The sequence below is a fragment of the Hydractinia symbiolongicarpus genome, chromosome 3 (assembly GCF_029227915.1).
Source record: "Hydractinia symbiolongicarpus strain clone_291-10 chromosome 3, HSymV2.1, whole genome shotgun sequence".
In the NCBI taxonomy this organism is placed as follows: domain Eukaryota; kingdom Metazoa; phylum Cnidaria; class Hydrozoa; order Anthoathecata; family Hydractiniidae; genus Hydractinia; species Hydractinia symbiolongicarpus.
In genome coordinates this window covers 21,841,144-21,846,221 of record NC_079877.1, presented here as the reverse complement: position 1 = coordinate 21,846,221, position 5,078 = coordinate 21,841,144, and the positions used below count along the sequence as shown (strand labels likewise).

The window sequence follows — 5,078 nt, the reverse complement described above, 5'->3', positions numbered from 1 at the left end:
AACATAAAATCTGGGATAAGGACATTATCAAAGCACAGGAGGATCTTAAGAGACTACGCGATCAGAGGGATATTACCAAGGAAACCCATGGTTTACTATCTTCTAAGATCCACAGTCAGCTGAAAGCGATTAAGGAAACGCTGATGAAAATAGCTGACAACGACACATCCTTACGGGAGAAGCTGAACAATTTCTTCAAAGAGCAGGGAATAACTATAGCAAGCATCGTGAGTGCCATTGGCTTGCTCGTGTCGACCTTGGTCCTAGCACTAACAGGTGGTAGTGGTGCAGCAGGATCAGCTGTAGGAATTGGTGGTAGCAAAGGGTTTGTGCAAAAACAATTGGAGAGATTAGGACGGTTCCTTAAATAAGGCAGGCGCTGCATTACCTGGCATTATTGGTAGTATTGTATCGTTCTTTTTCAGGGTAGCCGCCAAGGTTGTGGAATTTGTAGCGAGACATCTGTATTTAGCCATGGCGGGTGCTGTAGGTATCGTGGTGGCTTACGTGGGAAATAGAAGGAGTGGGAAGAATAGATGAAAAGTCTAGTATGTTGATAAAACACAGACTTACTTCCCCCAAATATATGTGAGTATCAGTCCCACTCCCAACGTGATAACTATAGCTTGTGTATCCTCGTGAACAGCAGCTTCCTCGGAGGATGGTGGAGGGAGGGGTATATCATGTACTTGCTTCCTTGGTATAGGCTTGGCAACAGCATGCGGAGCGTTAATATTGGGATTGATACCAATCTTGAAATGGTCCGGACAAATTAATATCTTATTCGTGAAGTTCGCAATGTTCCCGATATGAAGGCTCATATCACTTGGGATAATGTAAACCGAGTGAGCAACACTATAATCTACCTTCGACCTCGCATACTTCAGGACGTTCTCAAACTCACCGATCTCCGTACCTGTGTTGCTGGGCCTTTTGACAATATCCTCGAATGTCGTCAGGTATAGCCGTTGGGCATCGATCGCGGAGCTATCATTCCCAATGATGTTGGACCAAGCGCTTGCTTGGCTCACGAGCATGAGGTAAGGGTAATATCTAACACTTTGGAATAACTTTTCTATACCAATGCGAGTTAAACCCTCTGATTTCTCGATTATCCACCTCGACCATGAATTTTCATCGAAGTAACTAGGTCCTGCACCGGGGAAGTCCTCGCGAGTAGCTTGCCAGAAGCTAAAAATTGTCTCATTTTTCAAATCGTGTTCATTTGGAGATACTCCAAATTCACGTGCCAGTTGCCTGAATTTTTCCATATTGAACGGATTGTTCTTCGAATTAAATCGGGAGGAGTCAGGCAACGATACCTCGAGTTCCTCTAGTATTTTTCTAATTTGGAAATAGATATGGAACCTATACACAGAGCGAACAAGGGGTAATGGAGACGTTAGGTGCTGCATGGATATCCCACAACCTGATGTTGCAGCGAATACAGCGAAGTTCAATTGTGTTGACCAGAGGCTGAAAGGGTGGGTCCTCCAAGCATTAATCGGAGGGTTACTAAACACATAGTGCACGAAGATATCAGGGAACCTTACTTTAAATCAGGAGCCCTTCGCGTCAATAACGATATCCTGGTTCGTAATATCCGAGCCCTTTAACTGCTCCAGGTACCTGCCATGATTGGAAACATATTTTGCTCTTGAGTTGTAAGAATATAGTTGCTTCATGTTTCTTAAAGAAAGATGAAGCAATTCTATATTACTGATATCAGTAAACCCACGATTTTTGAGGACTACCTAGGATAGGACACCAGAATAGCGCTAAAAAAATTAGTATCCGGCCTACATGGCTGAATCTCTACAGTGACAACGAATTTACTATCCGTAAGATAGGGCCCAATCAGACGGTTACTAGAATTGAAATAATAAATGGGTTGTACAAGATCGAGGATTTAGCGAGTATCGTCAACAGTCAGGCACAAGGCAAGATACAACTTTTTGTTCTGAAAAATGGACTCTGCAGTCTACGTGTTAATGACGGGTACACGGTGGTGATTCATTGACAACTGCAAGAGCTCTTGGGTCTACTCTATGATCCCAGTAAAAAATACTATATGAAGGGTGACTACGATTTATTCTACAGGACTGATATATACCATAGGTTACGACTTATTTGTCTTCAGTTAGATGAGGTTGATTGCTTACTGGATGGCAAAAAATCCAAGATACTAGCCGTACTTCCAACAAAAGAAAATGCATGGGGAGACATCTTGACGTGGACTTTTGATACTCCTGTATACCTTCCCTTGAAAGGTTCGACGGATCGTCTCGAGTTCATGCTCACGGACGAGTATCACCACGATAAGAATATTTCGTTCGTTGGAATTACCATCCAATTGGTTATAGAATAAATGAATAATGATGAGATTATAAAAGCTTACCACCCGACACATAGAAAGTGGAGCTCTCTAGGACACTTTCGACTTATCGCTGTTTTTCACTCAAAACCCCACTTTCAAGGGTCTGAGACAGCACTGTTTCCTCGCTATATTGATCCTCTGCGCAAAGGGTCAATACCGCGGACAATTACCGCTGTGCTGCAGCACTCTCGTACGAACGCAATATTGTGACCCTGGTTGGGGTCACAACATAATAAAGAGAAATGACTTGGTTCAAGAATGCAATCATGGAACTTCCAGCTGAAAATGGTCACATTGAGATTGTTAAACTGTGCAAAGAATGGGGTGTGACAGACTTTAATGGGGCTCTAGAAAGTGCAGCTGAAAATGGTCACATCGAGATTGTTAAATTGTGCAAAGAATGGGGTGCGACAGACTTTGATTTGCCGATGGCACTTGCAGCTCTCAATGGTCACATCGAGATTGTTAAACTGTGCAAAGAGTGGGGTGCGACAGACTTTAATTGGGCTCTATGAAATGCAGCTCTCAATGGTCACATCGAGATTGTTAAACTGTGCAAAGAGTGGGGTGCGACAGACTTTAATTGGGCTCTACAAAATGCAGCTGAAAATGGTCACATCGAGATTGTTAAACTGTGCAAAGAGTGGGGTGCGACAGACTTTAATAGGGCCATTCTTATTGCAGCTCTCAATGGTCACATCGAGATTGTTAAACTGTGCAAAGAATGGGGTGCGACAGACTTTAATTGGGCTCTAGAAAGTGCAGCTGAAAATGGTCACATCGAGATTGTTAAACTGTGCAAAGAGTGGGGTGCGACAGATTTTGATTGGGCCATGAACCTTGCAGCTGAAAATGGTCACATCGAGATTGTTAAACTGTGCAAAGAGTGGGGTGCGACAGACTTTAATTGGGCTCTAGAACTTGCAGCTGAAAATGGTCACATCGAGATTGTTAAACTGTGCAAAGAGTGGGGTGCGACAGAGTTTAATGGGGCTCTAGAACTTGCAGCTGAAAATGGTCACATCGAGATTGTTGTATTGCTGCGTGGTTTTGATGTCATTCATGATGAATTGCTGCGGCATCATCACAAGCGTAATTTTTATGCAAAACTATGGAATGAGGTACTGCCAGTGGCGTGGCATCCGGATCGATTTTGGAATTGGTGTGTAGATGAGGAAGAAAAGCGCGAGATATCTAAATTATGGAAGTAATGTCCAGTATTTTGATCCTGGTTGGGGTTTAAAAAATCTATAATAAAGAGATGCCTTTCCTATCTGCAGAACAATTTGATGCCTTGAAATCAGAACACGAGAGTATTATGAAGTGGCGTGATGTTCCCACTGGAATCATATTTAAAATTGAGTATGTTGAAGAGATCAAGACCAAAAAAGGTGATGCAACTGTCATCACATTGATCGATTGTGATGGTGAACGATTTCGAGCATGGGCAACGAGTGTACTGAGAGAAGCTTTGATAGGTCGAACGGGTCAGATGTTCATCAAATCACTGGGAAAGAAACAATCTACGAAGAATCCTGGTCAATTTTACTATGATTACGACCTTGTGGAAGTGGAAGACTAAAAAGACAAAAAAAAGTAATCTTTTGTGACTGGAGACAGTCACAAAAATAACGAAAGCCTGGCGCTGTTCACATAAACAAATGGACAAACTGCGACAAGAAGCTAAAGCCTTAGGTCTCAAAGGGTACTCTACGCTGAAGCGAATAGACCTTATTGAGGCCATACGCAAGGTCAAGTATAAGGATGCGTCGACACAAACGGACGGACCGTACTGCGAGCCTTGTGCTAAAATTGTATGGGAGAAAAATCTAGCTCAATATTTGAGGGATCTCGCTAAAAAACAGCGACGTGTCGTACATGATGGCGACTTGCTCATAGATCAAGATACGGGAGAAGTGATCGTCTAGTATGTTGACCAACATATTAGACTTTGTAAGCAGGTGGAGACTCTAAGTAGCGCTGACATACTGCGCAGATTGCAGTTTTTTAAAAATTTCATCTTTAGCTTCTTGCCTGCCTTGTGCTAGCAACTCTGCGCGTTCATTATCGTTGATGAATTTCACAGCTTTTTTCGTTCGTTGTCGGATCTGCTCCTTGAGTACCATGTAGCGCTGTTTTTCCTGCATGATCCATGTAAACTCATCGTCTGAAATTATACCGTCTTGGATCGCTCTGGAAATCTTATCGTTTACAGTGTCTAGTTTTGATTCAGCTAGGAGTTTGATGGATTCGTGCTTGTGCACCTTATACTGTATCCTTTTGGAAGCATTCTTCAAACCTACTTGGCCTATGCCAACTGCAAGAGCCGCGGCTTCAAGACCAATTGCTATAGGGGCTCCGAATCCGGTTGCAAGCGTGGCAATACCTGCTGCGGAGGTGATGACAGTAACAGCAATCATGCCATGATCAGCATAGCGAAGCCCCATCCCCCAAAGCTTGAACTTTTTGTAGAGTTTTTCTCTCTCTTTGATCTCAGACCGCAGGTACTGCTCAATTTCTTCGATCTTTTTTAGTCTGTAGACCTGACTTTCTTGCTCCTGCGGAGCCGCCAGGCGATCAGGCTCATGCTCAGGCGCACTTGGCGGCAAAGTTGGGTAAAGCTTCATTGTATCAGCCATTTATTCTATGAGTAAATGCATCGTAATTCCGACGAACGAAACATTTTTTTCATGATGATGCT

General features: G+C 43.2%; 1 pseudogene; it reads left to right on the top strand.

Annotated features, from left to right (window-relative positions):
- The first annotated feature begins 2,321 nt into the window (after positions 1–2,321).
- LOC130636195 (ankyrin repeat domain-containing protein 50-like) lies at positions 2,322–3,724 on the top strand (annotated as a pseudogene).
- The last annotated feature ends 1,354 nt before the right edge of the window (positions 3,725–5,078 follow it).